This window comes from Nelumbo lutea, chromosome 3 (assembly GCF_056320005.1).
Source record: "Nelumbo lutea isolate HS-2025 chromosome 3, American lotus-T2T, whole genome shotgun sequence".
NCBI classification, from domain to species: Eukaryota; Viridiplantae; Streptophyta; class Magnoliopsida; order Proteales; family Nelumbonaceae; genus Nelumbo; species Nelumbo lutea.
In genome coordinates, this window is record NC_142686.1 from 69,445,597 (window position 1) to 69,464,186 (window position 18,590).

An 18,590-nucleotide genomic window follows, 5' to 3' on the forward strand; every position below is an offset into this window, starting at 1 on the left:
GAATGCTGAATATGGTTACTTCACAATTTTGCCCCCATAGTTGATTATGACAATAAATATTTAAGTTCATTATAATTAACATCAATAAGATGACAATAATCATTATTTTTAGAATAAAATGAATATTAGAAAACAACAACAACTTATAGTTATTAAATAAATATAAAATAATTAAATAATTAATAAAGATAGTTATTAAATAAATATAAAATAGTTGTAGTTATTAAATAATTAATAAAATATTCAAACTAATAAAAGAAAATGACATAATAATTAATTAAATAACTAAAATAGTTATTAAATAAATAAATCATGAAAACAATTAATTATTTAAGTAATTAAAAAATTAGTAATAAATAATTTATAGTTAAAGTAATAATATTAATAATTAAAAATAATAATTAGAACTATAAAATAATACAAAATAGTAAAAATAATAAATAAATAAATCATAATAAATTGTTATTTTTAGTTAAAATATAAACAAATAATATTAAATTATTAAGGTAAATTACAAAGACCCCCTTGTACTATGGGGTTTGTGACAAAGTCCCCTCTGTACTTTTTTTTGTGACAAAGACCCCCCTGAACTTTAACCATTAGTCAAACATCCCCTTGGCCATTAAATCAGACTGCAGAAAGCATTAAATTACTAAAATACCCACTAAACTTTTTCTTTTTTTTTTTTTCTTTGTTGCCCTTTTCTGTTAAAATCTATTTAACCTATTGTTTTCCTTATTTTTGAGTTTCACTTCAGATATCTTGATGTTGTCTCTGATTAAGTCTTCTACGTCAAGAGAGAAACGGAAATATAAGTATACTAACGGCGATTGCTCCTCGGGAAATAAATTCCCTGACCGACCCTTTATCAGACATCAACCCCCTAGGTTGGGTTGCCCATTTGGACGAAGTGGAACGAAGAAGAAAAAACAAAAAGGAGAGAGAAATATTGATAGAAAGAAAGAAAGAGGAGGCATGACGAGCCAGAGCAAGAAAGTGGCACAACCATCCCTGTGAACGGTGTAACAAGGAGAGTTCAGAGCAGAGGAGGCATGACGAGCCAGAGAAAGAAAGAGGGGAATCTAATAATGATAAAAAGATTTGGCAGGTATTCAAATTTTAACAAAATAGTAATTGTCCATTTAAGTCAAAACGGCTGTTAAATATTCCTTTCCACTGCTCCATCACTTTAATTTGCAACCACGATGCAGGCGATGTGAGCTCCCACAGGGTTGCACTAGCTGATACTTTAAGGCGGTTCCGACCTGAATATCGGTGTTCCGGCTGCCAAACGTGAAATACGCCGGACAATTGACCTAGATATGGTAGTGGCCTGAGATCCAAGTACCCACCTTCCATCTGACCCGTCCATCGATCTTGATTTTGATCAAGACCGTCCCGATGTTCTGATCCTAAGACAGCGAGGCTGCCAGATAAGGTGCAATCGATACGTTTGATCGTAGACGAAAGGCGACCAGATGTCTTTGTGACCCTCGTACGTTGGAAGCTATCTAGTAGGGAGATTGATCTGCTGGTTGTTATACAACATGAACACATCGAGCCTGTCGTAATATATGCCGATCTTGTCGTTGGGGTTCCTCGACGAGAGGGTTATCTGCATTAGTTGAGCAAGTTCGAACCGGTGACGTTGAACTGGAAAACCGTCACGTCTTGGAGCGTGAACTTAAGCTTGGTTGGCCGAAGGATCGCCAATAAGAGGAAGACGATGAACAAGATTAATAGGATGAAGAAGAGAATTCCGGCACATATTCGTCGGATGAGCTTGTTCCTCTTATGGCTGTGTTTGCCATAGTCTCCCTTCTTCTCTGACATCGCTTCTCGCCGAATTCCGGCCCACTTCGCTTCCTAAAAGCACCGTCTCTGTTTCAAAAGACAGCTTTGTCTCTCGAGCCTTGATTGGGATCAATACGACTATTTCGCAACAACCCAGAACGAATGAGATACACCTTTTTCGAGGTTGGACCATTTTATTCTGTTTCTTTGCTTTGGTTACTTAATCTCATATTTATTCTTTGATTTGAAGGTTTATATCTATGAGCTCCCTATAAGATACAACACGGATTGGATATTGAACGAGAGATGCAGCAACCATCTCTTTGCAGCGGAGGTGGCGATACACAAAGCATTGCTGGATAGTGATTTACGGACACTCAATCCATGGGTAGTCTGGACTCTTAACACTTAACGGAGAAGACAATGAACAGTGTAAAAGGGTAATTTGGACATTTAAAAAATTTTAAAGAATTGAATGAAAACGTTTTTTGAGGTTAATTGACAGAACATTAGCGGAAGGGGGTAATAGTACAGGGGGGACTTTGTCACATACCCCATACAAGGGGGTCTTTATAGTTTACCCGCTTATTAACATAATAATCAAATCATTAAAAATAATAATAAAATAGATAAGAGGAATAATAAAAAATATAGAATAAGATAAAAAATAAATATTACATGAATTATTATTATTATTATTATTATTATTTTAATATTTTATTATTGTGAAAAATAATGTTTTGTCTTATTATTTGTAAAGTTTTATATAATGATAGTGTGCTACTAATAATAAATAATGAATAAAATGCGTGGGAGACATTTTGGAGACAAATAATAAGAATGTTGTCATATCTAATGTCTAAAGTCTGGAAAATAAGAGGTATTAAAAGAAGAACCTGATGTTTGAAAAATTTTGCTTTTAAGAGATTAGAGGTTCAAAACAGACCATAAGAACCGAGTTGCTCTAAAAGCAGTTGCAAGAAAGATAGAAAGCCTAAAGGTGTGTCCTTAGTGGATAACTCTTTGAAGTTGAAGTCAGTAAATGGACAAAGATATGCTAGGCCAAGCCAAGGAGGCTGGACCGGTGAGGAAGGAAAATGGACAGAGTGAGGGACAAAAGTGTGTTGATGATACACAACTGTATAGTTGTGTTAATTGATTACCTTAGGAGATCTGAAGAACATCGAAAAGATATAAGACTACTCTCATGAACAAGGAGAAAAAGAAGAAAACATCAAGTTCTAGAAGTATATAAAATTATCTTTTACATTTATTAGAACTTGTTGTAAATCAGATGCCAAGAGTGCACTACATGGGCTAAACTCAAACTTAAGTTTGGAAGCTTAGGTTCTTCTTAGACTCATTATGAAAACACTAAGTTTGGAATCTTAAGGACTTCACTCCAAACCATAGTTTGGAATCTTAAGGGCTTCACTACAACTTGGAAGGTAGTACTCGATTACCTGTGATAGCCGAGCCTGGTGTCACACTAGTCTTAACCAATAGTTAACTATCTAAAGGTTTGTAGTCAACTATTTAAAACAATCGAGACTAAGTAACTTGTGGTAGTTGACTACTTAGTCCTAATAGTCAAATGTTTACTTTTGACAAGACGAAGAAGTTGACTACTTGGTTGTGATAGTCAACTACTTCAAGGAGAAACATATGATTTTTGACTGTTCAAAGGATCAATAGCTCTTTCTACTTTAAGTAAGCCTTCAACATCATTCAAAACAAGGTTTGAATGTTTCCTAGAGTGGTTTAATCAATTATTGCTATATATGCATGAGTTTGATCTGAAGAATGAATTAAGGAAAAAGAAAGTAAATCGTGCTTAAGTGTTCAAAGTAAAAAGAGAGCAAGAAGCAAGGGAGAAAGAAAGTGAAGAGATTCTAATCTAAAAGAGTTTAAATTTTGTCAGAAATGTGAAATAACACTTGTTCTATATATTAAATTTCACAAGAAACTAAAAAGAGCTAAGCCTATTATTATTATGCATTCTCTTGCAACTATAAAGTTTTGGCTTATAATTGCATATCAGCCTTGTAGAGACATTTTATTGTGCTTTATTTGCTTATATCATTATTGTTGCTATAAACGGTTAGGTAGTAGTTTCTAGAAGAGTATTGTTTACTATTTCGGGAATGAACACTGCAATAAGGTTGGGGTAGTACCTGAAAATCTATCTAGTTATAAGTCTTGTTGGCACCTATAAGTCCAATTGTTGTAAAGGTTTTTGTAGCACATAGATGTTCAACTGGTATATAAAGGTTTGGCTGGCACCCGAAAGCCTAGTTAGATTAGTGGAATTCTCTAGTGGTGTGCTTGGGGAGAGGATGCATGTGTGGTTTAGCTCAACCTCTATTCATCTTTTTTGTGCTTTTTGTCTATTTGTAGATATTTTGATTTCTCTTGTTGATATTAATTCTTTAAATTTCTTATCTTTATTAATTTTCGCATTATATGTCTTCTATCAATCATATTTGCACTAAATTCATTATCAAGAGGCATTAGTTAGGGAGGATTTATTATCTTTATTAATCTTCACACTATATTTCCGCTATTAATCATATTTGTATTACATTCATTATCAAGAGACATAAGTTGGGGAGTAAATCTCATAAAACCCAATTCACCCCCTTCTTGGGTTAGTCTAGCTGGAAAACAAGTGGTGCTAGAGAAAGTGCATCATAGTGCATCAAGAAGGTTTCTAAAATTTCTAAAGAGCAAGAGAGCCTCTATAGAGAAGAGAGAAGACAGTAGGAAAGGAAGAACCCTCGTACTTTGAGTGCAAGAAGGTGGGTCACATTAGATCAGAGTGTCCAACCTTGAAGAAGAACTTTAAAGGGAAGAAGAAGGTGATGCAAATGCAAATTTGTGTCTATTGGCTGAGGAAGATGAGGTGAGCCCTAACTCTACTTCCTATGATTATAGTTTCACAAAGGAAGAGCTACAACATGAAGGAAGGTAAGATCCATCATATGGACGGCCGAACCATGCTAGATGGTTGGGCAAAATTTCAAAAATTTCTTTCTGCCTTATAGGAATCGCATTCCCTAGTTTCAGAAAAATTGCATTTTTCTAGGATCGTTTTTGCACCAAAACCAGATCAGATTTGAAACCAAAAGGAGGGAAAAGTATACCTGATAGGGATTCCATAGAAATAGCTGACAAAGTGGTAGTTCACGCCCAAATTGAATCACAAAACCAGTTCCCACTGAAGATGGCACAACTTTGAATGAAGTCGGTTCAACAACGCAATTTTTAGCAAGACTGCAATCCAATTGTATGGATCAAACAAGGGAGGTGAGCATGAAATTTCTCTGCAATTTTCTTGCAAAATTCAGAGAAATAACTTATCAAAATTAGTCCAAGAAGGGGAGATCAAATTAGGGTTTCTGGGTGGCAAGAGCAGAGAATGAAAGCTGAAAGCAGAGTGTTCTAGAGCAATTCAATCTCTCTTTTCTTATGCCTTAAAGAGCATCACTCCTAATCGAATTAGGAGGTTTCTAATCAAAATCTTTATTTGGATCTAGACTCTGTCATTGGATAAGTCTTATCCTCTTATAAGAATGGGTGCTCCAAACCCATATTCGCCCAAGTCACATGACAACTTAAGTAACCATGTGGCAGATTGATTAATCTCATTAATCATGGGCTTTAGGCCCATTAAGTAAGTTGCTCACATCCCAAGATAGTTGTTGGTCCATTTTAGTTCAATTTTTATGGCATGGGACCCCAACAATGACCTCACATAAGCCCACATGTGTTCGGCCCAGCCTTTGTGAAAAGACTTGACCGAATTCACTAGTAAATGTAGTGAATCCTTGAGTCCATCAATATGGGCTTAATATGGGCCCAACATTTACAATTAAATGATCCCTGATTCCAACCATCCTATGAAGGCCCAAGGATAATGGACTTAAGTAAGATATAACCCATTAGGTAAACAACCCTTAATGGTCTTTTACACTCAACCTCTCAGCCCACAATGATCAAACACTGCTCGACAGGGAAGGACCTCTCCCCTAACTGCAAGGTGTTGTGTTGCACTCACTCTCTACTCTGATGGGTCTTGGGAATTAAAACCTTTTGCAAATATTTTTCTTGAAACATAATATATATATATATTGCAAAACAAATCTCAAACTCGATTGGAATCGACTGCCGATAGTTTTGGTTTTCATTAGAGAGAGTGCAATCCCAATCATTCACTTTTTCTAACAAAGGGGCTGATCATATCACTATGATCACTCACTCAAGTGAATTCTCAGACTGCCCCAACATACCTAGGTCTTGACCCACAAAGGATATCACTGATTGGCATATCAAATATAGCCTGATTTGGCATTCAATGCAGTACTATAATCAAGTGTAGGGGTTATGTGTAACTTTCAAGTTTTGCCCTTCAGTCTCCAAGATCTAGGGCATAACTAGAATTTGGTTCAGGTTCAGTGCTTTAAATAAGCACACAGTACATGTTCTTCGAGTCTAACCCTAGCAGCCGAGACATGCTTCCCCAACTTCTTTAGCAACACATTAGTGTCAGCCTTGGTAGGATAAAATCCCCAAGTCTATCCAACAACTGAGAACATTCTAAACTAACACGAGTATCGTAAGTGTTCAGTTTAAGGGGTAATTACATAGAAACACACCAATGCTAACATAATACAATTATGTACTTTTATTCATTTACAATAAATGTATTAGTACATTAATCTGATTGGAGCTAAGGGCATACACTGTCTAACACAACAAACTTTAGAATAATTGTTAGAAGAAAGTAAAAAATTAATTTAAAAAAATAGAGAACTTAGGAAGATAAATGAGAACCTTATTGTTCAATCTAGTAGTTTAAAGATTCAAAACATAAAACTTGTATCCTCAAATTCTACCATGAAAAATTGAAAATTAAGAGCTTAGACAATAAAGTAAAAGGTTAAATTACTCAATTCAAGAACTAGCTAATAAATGTAATGGCTTGAAGTTGAAAAAGTTGACCTCCTAAGAACCATAGGGAAATTTACTAGTAGCATAGAGAATATTAATAATATGTTAGGAAACCAAAGAATAGACAATGATAGAAAAGGGATTGGGTACTCTCATTCCCAAAAGAATCAACTTCCCAAAACTAAGTTTGTAAAGGGTTCAAGTTCAAGGCGGGAGAAACCATCCGACACGTATTGTTGTAAACTTGGTCATAATACTTGTAGGCAAGGAGGGTAAGCCAACAAAGAGGTCTTCCTAAAGGACGGTAAATGGCTTTGTGAGAGGAGGAGGGGGGAAGAGTTGTGGGGAGCTTATGGTTTTAGTTCTGTATAGCTTATGCAAGGGCCTCTAAAGACTAAGGTGAGGAGGGTTTCATGCCTCCTCTATTTATAGATGCAAGACACGTAAAAGGTAGGAGATATTTTCCAAGCAAGAAAGTTTATTAGTTTGTTAGATCTAAAATAGGCAATCTGAGTGAAGTGTCAAAATGTGTCGACTTAGAGATCCCAGGGTCTAGGTTGTTGCCTTTCTCCTCGGGATCCATATGTGAGCACCAATGTAGCAATTGCCTCTTCTAGAAGTATGCTTCACTATGCCTTATAAATTTTTTGGAAAAACTAAGTGTTGGTGTGACATTGTAAGATGAGTGTGGATGAGTTGTGGCATCATGTTGTGGTGTGGCACTAAGACAGGATGCCATTACAACGTAAGAAATCACTATTGATGCAGTGCAATCCGGGCACTCCTAGCTGGCGGACGCCTGGCTCCTATCTGGCGGCGGACGGTACCTGAGAAGAGGAAGGTGAGGGATTCCCAGGAAGCTCGCTCGGTGGGAATACTCTGATGCTTAAGTTAGAACTCTAAGAGCTGTAGGTGATGAGAATAAAAATTATCATATTTTTATCCCTCAATATTCAGTATTTTATACTTAATTAGTACCTAATTGGACTCACTATTCTTGTATTTCGATTTAGGGCACGAAAGAAGGCATTATGGGAAAAACAATGTTAATCAGGCAATTTTATGTAGTTTCGGCACCGTGAGATAATTTGAGAATAACTCTTTCATACGGACTCCGATTGAGAAGATTCAAGATGCATTGGAAAGATAAGGAAAAAATCTACAACCTTTATATTTGAGATTTGATAGATTTGGACTGCATCAAGGTCAAAATCGGGCCCGAAGTCTAAGAAAATTTGTAAAGAAGCCTAGTTCGCAGAGAAGCCTTGCAGCAACCCAATTCGTTAAGGAAACCCAATACGAATGCAAGAATAAGAAACATCAAAGAGTCCTATCAGATTCAATTTTTTGTTGTATTTTTAGAAAGATAAAAGAGATTAGGATTACCAGTTAAGAGATAGGAGTAGATTAGATCTAATCTAAGCATTATCTATTAGAGAACTGATGTCCCAATGGAGAAAGAACTCATTAGAAGAGAAGGAGACAACCCCCTCCTAATTCTATATAAAGGGGGGCGGACTAGCACCCAAGGCCATCATCAAATCCTCCAAGAGAGCTTCAGCCTTCAAGAAGAGCATTCAACAACCAAGGAGGAAGAAGCAGAGTTCGTCCCCTCTCATCTGGAAGCTGCGATTTCATCATGAAGTGTCTGTAAGGTTTTAATTTTTGGTTGAAGAGTTATGGAAGATTTGATTCTTTAAACACTGTGAGATCTAATTGATTTTTATTTCAGTTCATTGTTTATGGGTATTCATATGTTTTCTGCGATTAACTGTGAGGATTATTTTTTTTGATTAAGCAAGAAGGGCCCCTTGCTCATTCAATGAAAATAATCTATTGCCGATTGAACCTCCAGTTTCGTATATGATTGGTAGGTTCAATCATGGTGACAACTAACAGAAATTAATTGCAAAAATATTTTCGATCTATGTTAGGAAAATGTATGATCTGGTTTAAACGGTCCGAGCTTGTGAGATCGCTGACCAGAATTGGGTCTCTCCCCTCTTAATGCTATTAATAGATTAAATCCTAAGAGCTTGTTTAGGATTGTCTATTAATAAGAGAAGCAATCAAAGAGCTTGTTTTGGTTGTCAAATAATATGAGTAGAGGCTGGCCGTTAGAGCTTGTTAATGGCTATAACCAATTTATTCGTAAACATATGAATCTATCTTTGCATCGAGGATCAATGATTTTAATCTTTTGCTGAACTTGTCCCTTCAACCGGAAGCTATCTCCCATCGATTTTAATCTTTTGCTTTGTTTACTTGGAAATAAATCCACACAATCCCTGTGGAGACAAACTTGCTCATCACTATCTACAAATTATTTAATTGGAGCAAGACTTTTTATCTTTGGTTGGATTCGACACCCACTAGTAGAAAATGCAAAGAGAGTTGAGAGTGCAGATAGCACTAGTTCCATTCAATTACCTCCGCCCATTGGAAATCGGGGTCCTTAAATACTGGTTGTTTTGTCAAATTGGGCGTAACCGCCACTGGCCCTCTGTCGCAGCCGTTATTCGCCAGGGTGCGTAGGTAACTATTGTAGGGTACTGACCCAATCGGATGAGAGATGTGACCTGGGAAGGACAGACACGTCGCTGCCTGTTGAGAGACGTGGGCACAACTCGCTGGGCCGGCAGGTACTGCACCGTCAATCAAGAGATGTGGGTGTAGTCTGACGAGTACGGTCTTGTCAAATAAGAAGCTTCCTGAGGATGCCACATGGCTTAATAGCGAGCTACCTTGTAGCAAGCTGCTGGGGCGTCCCGAGGTGATTCTGCCTAAGGCCTTCGAGGCGGCCGTACCAAAGGGTTGGAGCAAGCTAATTGTCCAAGCTCATGAGCTGAAATAGCTTGGAGTGTTCCTCGTCTAGCACACTAGTGAGCTCGAGCTCGCTTTGTAGTGAGCTGTTCCGCAGTGAATTGTTTATGTAGCGAGCTGACCTGCGAGGGTTTAAGTGAGCTCATTACACCGAGTTGTAACCAAGCTATCATGCTGAGCTATTGCTTATGCTGAGTCATGTCCATGTGTCGCCTACTTAGGAGGTCGGGTCAATTCACCCTCTATCAACTATGATGTTGTATCAAATTGTAGGACAAAATTGTGGTGATGAGGTTCTTTAGTTAAAACCAATATGCTTGTGTTGTAATGATACCGTAGGACAAAATTGTAGGCATGTCACTATAATCTTCACTTTTCTCCAAGTTGAAAAAACAAATAAAGAGAAAAACATTAATAAAATAAAGATAGAAGACAAACAAATGGAAGAATAATTCGGCTAACCTTAATTGATTAGCGCTAAGTAGCACTCTCTTTATAACCACAGTGATTGAGTTACATTAGGATTTATAGGGGATAAGATCCAAGATGATATACATTGTTTAAGTTAGATAGGGGATATCTAGGATAGCTTCGATCTTGAATGTAGATCAGAATTATCTTAGTTGGTCCAGATAGGTTAGTTATCTAGAGGAGTCATAGAGTTTTGGTTACTTGAGATCGATGGCCCTAGAGTCTTTAGTGTCCATCGAGGGGCCTGGAGTCTTTAGTGTCCATCGATGGGCCTAAACGGGGTGACGTGAAGCTTGGCCCGAAGATGAGCAAATCTTGATGAAGAGAGTGGCTTTGTGAAAGCATCAAATATCTTATCTGTGGTGGGAGTGTACTAGATTTGAAGCTTCTTCTGAGTGACAAGATCTCGAAGAAAATGAAAATCCACTTCTACATGCTTGGTGCGAGCATGGAAAATAGGGTTGACTGCCAAGTGGGTAGCTCCCATATTGTCACACCAAAGTATTGGTGGAGGAGCTGAATAACCAATGTCGTTGAGGAGAGACTAAATCCATAATAACTCTGTCACAGTATTTGCAAGGGCTCTAAACTTAGATTTAGTGCTGGAGCAAGCTACAATTTGATGTTTCTTGGAGCTCCAAGCAATGAGATTGGAGCCAAGATAAATAGCATATCCACCAGTGGAGCGATGGTCATCCGGACAACTTGGCCAGTTAGCATCAGTATAAGCAACTAATTAACAAGATGTGGAACTCCAGAAGGTGAGGCTATGAGAGATAGTACCCTTGAGGTAGTGAAGAATTCTTTTGACTGTTGTCCAATGCTCATTAGTAGGAGAGTGAAGAAACTGGCATACTTTATTAACTAAAGGAGATATTTGGCCGAGTAATGGTGACATATTGAAGAGCTCCAACAACATTGCAGTACTTTGTGGGATTAAGCAATGAAGTTCTAGAATCCTTGGAGAGTCGGCTAAAGGTAGCCATGGTTGAGCTTAAAGGTTTGGCACCTTCCAAGTTTGTCCAAAGTAATAGGTGTAGAATGTAGCACTGTTGTGAGAGGTATAAACTACTAAAGGAATGTTTGACTTTGACACCCAAAAAATAATGAAGAGAGCCTAAATCCTTTAGTGGAGATACCGATGAGAAAGATTTAAGAAAGCCATCAATGGTTGCAGAAGAATTTCTAGTGAGAATTATGTCGTCAACATACACCAAAAGGAGTAGAACAGATTGGCTGGAGGTGAATATAAATAGAGATGGATCAGTTGTAGAATTGCGAAACCCCATTTGTTTGAGGACGGATCTCAAACGAGATTACCACGCATGAGGTGCTTGCTTAAGACCATAGAGAGCCTTTCTTAATTTGTAGACATGAGTTGGGTGTTTGGGATCGACAAACCCTTTGGGCTGATGCATATAGATGTTTTCATCAAGTACGCAATGAAGAAAAGCATTATTTATATCCAATTGATGTATAGGCCAGTTGTGCGCAGGTGCAATAGAGAGAATCATTTGTATGGTGATTGGTTTGATAACCAGACTAAGGGTGTCAAAATACAGGTCCCATGACCTGGTTAATTCCTTAGGCAACAAGGTTGGCTTTGTAGTGATCAATGGTACCATTGACCTTCTTCTTTATCTTATAGATCCACTTAGTTCTGACAATGTTCATGGAGGGATCATATGAAACTAAGCACCAAGTATTATTTTTAATGAGAGCCTAATATTCTTTTTCCATATCCAATTGCCAGTTAATTGATTTTGTGGCTTGATTAAAATTTTTGGGTTCTTGTTCTTCAAAGAGAGTAAGAAGAACTGAAGGAGTTGGATACCTTGTAGCAAGTTGAGATCATGGTAGAGTACCATCCATAGATCTGGTACGCATGGAATGAGAGCATACTGGTTATGAAACTAGAGCTGTAGTATCCAATAATTCCTAAATGCTGCTATATCTTTGTGGGCAATCAAAAGAAACATGATACGGAGAAGCTAAGGCTGGAGAGGTTGTAGCCGAACTAGAGCTGGACTCAAGAGGAGTCATAGTGAGGTGTTGCTATGATGGTGATGGTGGACATGGAGGCTCAAAATTCCGGGGGACTGGTGCTAAGATGCAAGTACCTGAAGGAGCAGGAGAGGCACAAGGAGTTGATTCACCATTCCCAGAAACAAGCTTTCATCAAACACAACATGTCGAGCTATAAAGAGACGCCCTGAAGGAACATGTAGACAACCGTACCCTTTGTGGGAGGTACTATAACTAATGAAAATACACTGAAGGGATCGAAACTAGAATTTATTCTTGTTGTATGGCCTTAGAAAAGAATAGCAAGCACAAGCAAAACAACACAACAAAGAATAATCAACAGGGGACTGAAAAAGTTTCTCATAAGGTGACATACCATTGAGTACCTCAATTGGTAGACAATTGATAAAAAAGACAACAATTTCAACTACATCAACTTAGAAGGAGAAGGGGAGGTTGGAGGAGGCTAGTAGAGATAGAGCAGATTCAACCACGTGTCAGTGCTTTCGTTCAACTAAGCCATTTTGATCATGCTTGTGAGGGCATGCTAGTCAATGTGTGATTCCTTGAGAGTTAAGATACCGGGATAGTAAACGATATTCACCACCCCAATCGGACGAAAAAACTTTTATCTTTGCATAAAATAGGACTTCTACATGTCTCTTAAATTTAAGAAATAAATTAAATACATCAGATTTTTGAACCATAGGATACACCCAAGAAAATTTTGAAAAATCATCCACAAAAATGACATAATAAGAAAATCCACTATTTGATTTAACGGGAGCAGGTCCCCATACATAAGAGAAAATTAAATCTAATGGACACTTGGACTGAGAACTAGAAGACTTCAAAGACAATCTATGACTTTTTCCCATTTGACATGACTTACAAACTAACTGATTAATAGTAGATTTATCAAATAGAAGACCAAATCTAGAAATAACTTGTCGTACATTACACATAGCTGCATGACCTAATCGAAGATGCCAACCATGAAGTGGCATGCGTTCTCCAACAAGAGCTTTTGGAGTGGTTATGGCTGAAGTTGGAAAGCTATATAGTCCATCTCTACTAACCCCTAAAAGCAGGATTCTCTCTGTATAATCCTTCACATAGCAACAGTTATGGTGAAATTCAAAAGATAAATCATTATTTTGTAAATCGACTAATATATAGTAAATTTTTGCAAATAGAGGGAACATGGAAGATATCTTTCAAAGAAAAGGCATGCTGATTAAATATCATGGGAGAAGACCTAATATGATGAATATTCAAACCTTGACCATTGTCGACCTTGACCTGATCTGGCCCAATATACTTAGTGCGATTCTGTAGGTTTTCTAAGTCTAGAGTCATGTGATGGGATGCTCTCGAGTCCGGGTAATAGTTGGGATCAAAATTATTCTCATACTGATACTGAGGGGTATTGACTCTTCCATGGAAAGCAGATAGCTCATTACAAGAATTATTAGTATCAAAACCAAAGGCATATTTTGCCTTGCGACATTGTAGAGCACTATGTCCATATTTATTACAAATTTAGCAAACAACATTATTCTTACCTCCACGTCCTCCAAAGGACTGTTGGGGTTGATTATGAAAAGATTGATGATTGTATTGTGGAGATCCACGTCCACGTCCCCTGCCTATATTATTATTGAAATTTGGAGAAAATTGCTGAGGGGGCTTATGAGTTACCTTTCTTGGGAGGAACACTTGCCAGATTTGCACTTCGAGAATTAGAGGCGAGAGCTATTTCTTAAAGCCATCTTTCATGATTCAGAAGAGCTCCCATGATGTGTGCAATGCCAAGATATACTACGTCTGGTCGGTTAGTCTGTGTTGCAACCACAGACTCATACTCGCTTCCTAGCCCAGAAAGAATATAGAGTACCGGTTTTGATTTGAGAACCGGTTCAGATACTGTATCAACAATAGATTTTGCTCGTTGTATATATGCGGAAATAGAGAAAGAGATCCCTTTTTGAGACTTTGCAGTTGTCACCGCAACTGTAGTACCCTAGAACGAGAGTGGGTGGAATAACTGTGGGTGAGGGAAGTCCATACCTTTGATGGAGTTGATAAGCCTACTACTTGTGTCATAACTCTTTCTGTAAGAGAGGAGATCAGACACCTCAACACGAGTTGGTCTATGTCCATCCATTTTCCAAATTCTAGGTTGACCCTCATTCCCGTACCGTCTGGATATGGAATAACTTCAGGCGGGGGCTTCTTCTTCCCTTCCACGAGCTCCAAGAGATGATGGTGTCATAGGATTGGAAGGAACTAGGCGCGCCATAACAAATAATTATCACTTCCGAGTTTGATAAGAAGATAATGAGTAACATTTTGGATTGAAAGGAGCGAGCTACTTGTTGTTTAGCCATTATTGGAGGCTGCTAGATTGCTACCATGAGTTCCTGTCTCTGTCGACATGGCTCTGATATCAAGTTGAAACAACAAATAGAGAGAAAAATAACAATAAAATAAAGATAGAAGATAGACAAATGGAAGAATAATTCGGCTAACCTTAACTGGTTACAGCCGAGTAGCACTCTATTTATAACCACAGTGATTGAGTTACATTAGGATTTACAGGGAATAAGATCTAAGATGATATACATTATTTAGGTTAGATGAGGGATATCTAGGATAGCTTCGATCTTGAATGTATATCAGAATTATCCTAGTTGATCCAGATATGTTAGTTATCTAGAGGAGTCCTAGAGATTTGGTTACTTGAGATCGATGGGCCTAGAGTCTTTAGTGTCTATCGAGGTCATGCATGGGTCCATGAGCCTCTACGTTATTACTCCATTACCCCCTTTTGGTTTGCCTCTGTAGAGAAGATGGGCCGAATGGCCCATAGACTGTCATTTCATGTTATGTTATGTTTCTCTCTGTTGTGGGCCTTATTCTGGGCCCATACTCTGTAATATTCTATTTTTTGTATTTTCCTGCTCACTCAAGGGCCTCTCTGTAATTTGTTAAAGATTAACTTATTAATAAGATGTTTAGAGTGTTAGAGAGAGGTTATGTTCGAACCTCTTACTCTCTAACACTCATTGCCGCCATCTCTCTCTTCTCTTCCTCTCTTGTTTGTTCATTTTCTGGTTTGCATCTAATCTCAAACAGTTCCATACATCAAGTGGGCTATTTTTCAACTTGGTATCAGAGCGGGCCATTGCTTGGCGTGTCCCTCATGTGGTTCTAGTTCAGCCAACTACATGAGGAGGTTCTAGGGCTGAAAGTTTACAGTCATCTGCCTGGTTCTTGGAGGTCATTGGAGGGTGCCCAAGTTTCTATACACTTGGAGAAGGGTTCGGTGACCAGGAAGAATCAGAGAGCAAGTTGTTTGGCCTGATTTGAAATCAGAGAAAAGGACTTTCGAAGTTATCTCAGAGAACAAGTGTTCGGCCTGGTTTATAGTACAAACCAGAGACTCTCTTGCTGTAAGTCTTTTCTCAGTCCTTTGCTGAGTTATTTTTTGTTGTTTGGGAGGACTATTAAAGCATTCAAAGCCCACAACATTCGGCCCACTGTTGCTGGACTATTTTTTCTGGGTTGTTTTGGAAGTGCTATTCGGCTGATTATTGGACTGCCGAGCTGCTAAAACTGATCTAAAACTAAGTGGCACTAGTCTCATCTTCATCCCAGCCTCTTCTTGGACCTATACTGAACACCTTGAAGTGGTTTCTTCTAGTTAACAATAGGCTGTTAACTACTGCACACTAAGTGTTCGACAAAAGGTCTCTTAAGGACTGTGGCCCTGTTTTCTTCTCTTTGGGCAACGGCTGTTGAGAACCTGAAATACCTTGTGATTGGAGGTTTGTTGGGTGTCCTTTAAAGGGTGAAACAGTAAAGAAAAAACTACCACCGAACTGGACTGTCACAGTTATCAAGTCTGAACTGATTCTGTGAGCTAGTTGTTGTTGCCTATTCAGCTCAAACTAAACTCATCAAGACCCCAATACCTTGAGAAACCTTTTAAAAATCCTAATTGGAGCCTTTACATGATGGCTTTCTCTAGTCTTGAAAACAAGAATGTTGCTGAATATGGACAAATTTTGGGAACCCCAACTGATTCTATGCTGGCTGTAACTACAGTTAAGCTTGATGGGACCAACTACTTGGCTTGGTCACAATCAGTGAAAATCCACATTTGTAGCAAAGGAAAATGGGGTTTTATTTCTGGGAGCAAGAAAGCTCCTCCAGAGGATGATCCATCTTATGAGAGATGGGTACAAGAAAACTACACAGTGATTGGGTGGCTTGTGAACTCAATGCAGCCACAGATTAGTCAGCATTATCTGTGGATGAACTCGGCTAAAGAAATCTGAGATAGTGTTGCAGAAACTTACTCCCAGAAGTTGAATGTTACCAGAGCTTACAAACTGAGAAGTGATGTGAAGAATCTAAGACAGGGGGAGAAGTCACTTGCAACATACTTCTCAGCCCTAAAATCTATATGGCAAGAGATTGATTTGATAGAGGCCGTGACATGGGATACCCCTAAGGATGCTGAAACATATAGGAAATTGGTTGAAAGGAATAGGGTCTTTGAGTTCTTGACAGGGCTGAATTCTGAATATGACATTACAAAGCAAAACATCTTGTCCAAGGAAGATGTTTCATTGTCTCAAGCATATGCTTTGGTCAGCAGTGAAGAAAGTAGGAGGCAAGTGCAGGTTCAAGGGGTCAGTATCAATGATCATTTTGCAAATATGGGAATCAAACCCAAAGGGGTTACAAGAGCTCCCAGTGGCACAGGAAAGAAGGAGGTGGTGTGTGAATATTGCAAGAAGCCGAAACACACGAAGGACAAGTGCTAGAAATTGCATCCCAGTCTTGTCCCTATCCGATTTCAGAAGAAGAATGACAGTAGAAAGACAGGAAGTGCACATACAGCCACAAGTACAGATACAGAGTTTGAGTCTGCAAGTGCACAATTGACAGCCATGAAAGCTGAATATGAGAAGTTTGGAAGGATGATCAACCAGCTTGAAGGTGTAACTTCATCATCCAACCCTTCTGGAAGTCCAGCCACCACTACAGTTGCTCACTCAGGTATAAGGGCTTCTGCTAACCATGCATCTACCTCAGGTAATCCCAAGACCCCTTGGATCATTGACTCAGGTGCTTCTGATCACATGACCAACCTTTCCACTTTGTTTGTGTCATATGATTTGCTTCCTGGTCGTGACAAAATCACCTTAGCTGATGGTTCTCTTGCCCCTATTTCTGGCAAGGGAACTGTCAAGCCTACAGACTCTTACTCTTATCTTCCACTCTTCATGTACCTAAGTTAAATACCAACTTGTTATCTGTAAGTAGCTTGACCAAGTCATTGAATTGTTGTGTAACATTTTTCCCTTCTCATTGTGTGTTTCAGGACCTGAAGTCTCGGAAGGTGATTGGGAGTGGCCATGAAGCGAATGGAATATACTTGCTCGACACCCCTGACCAATGCTTTGATCATCCCAAGAATGTTGCTTTTGGTTCTACTTCTTCAGAGTCTGTCAGTCAAATTATGTTGAGTCATTGTCGGTTGGGTCATTTACCTTTTTCTGCTTTAAGTCATTTGCTTCCCAAACTGTTTAAGGGAGTCAGTGTGTCCAGTCTCAATTGTGAGTCATGTCAGTTGTCAAAGCATTGTAGAAAAAATTACCCTATGAGCAATAAAAGATCCTCTTTTCTTTTTCATATTGTACACTCTGATGTGTGGGGGCCTTACCACTTATCCTCTATGGGGGGCCACAAATACTTTATCCTGTTTATTGATGACTTTTCTAGATTCACTTGGATATACTTAATGAAATCACGAGACGAAGTCCCGAGACTTGTGAGGCAATTTCATGAGCTTGTTTTAACTCAATTTGGTACCAGAATTAAGGTTTTCAGATCTGACAATGCAAAAGAGTATTTTGAGAAGAGCTTATCGTTGTATATCTCTGACATGGGGGTTATTCACCAAAGCTCCTGTGTTAGAACCCCTGAACAAAATGGAGTTGCTGAGAGGAAAAATAGACATATTGTTGAAGTTGCAAGGAGCCTTTTATTTGCCTCACATGTTCCCACAAGATTTTGGGGTGATGCTGTACTTACTGCTACCTATCTCATAAACCGTATGCCATCTAGGGTTTTAGAGTTTAAATCCCCCTTCAGTCTTCTTCATCCAGATAAGGATCTCTTCCCAATTCCTTTTCGTGTGTTTGGTTGTACCTGTTATGTTAACATTCCAAGTGTGTAGAGACACAAGTTTGAACCAAAAGCCCACAAATGCATCTTCCTTAGTTACTCCCCCACACAAAAGGGTTATTGTTGTTTTGATCCAAAGACTGGCACCAGACATGTCTCTATGGATGTTACCTTTGATGAACTTTCTCCTTTTTATGGTTCCTCTCAGGAAGGACATTGTCAACAGGGGGAGAGTCTGTCACAAGTTTTTGCTCTTCCCCTTCCTGTCCCAGTTCAATCTCTTGACAAATCTGTATCCTCACAAAATGAATCAAAGGAGGATCAAC

At 38.5% G+C, this 18,590-nt stretch overlaps 1 pseudogene; it reads right to left on the reverse strand.

Moving 5' to 3' along the window:
• Positions 1–1,184: 1,184 nt before the first annotated feature.
• LOC148865449 (NDR1/HIN1-like protein 1 pseudogene) lies at positions 1,185–1,833 on the reverse strand (annotated as a pseudogene).
• Positions 1,834–18,590: the final 16,757 nt, after the last annotated feature.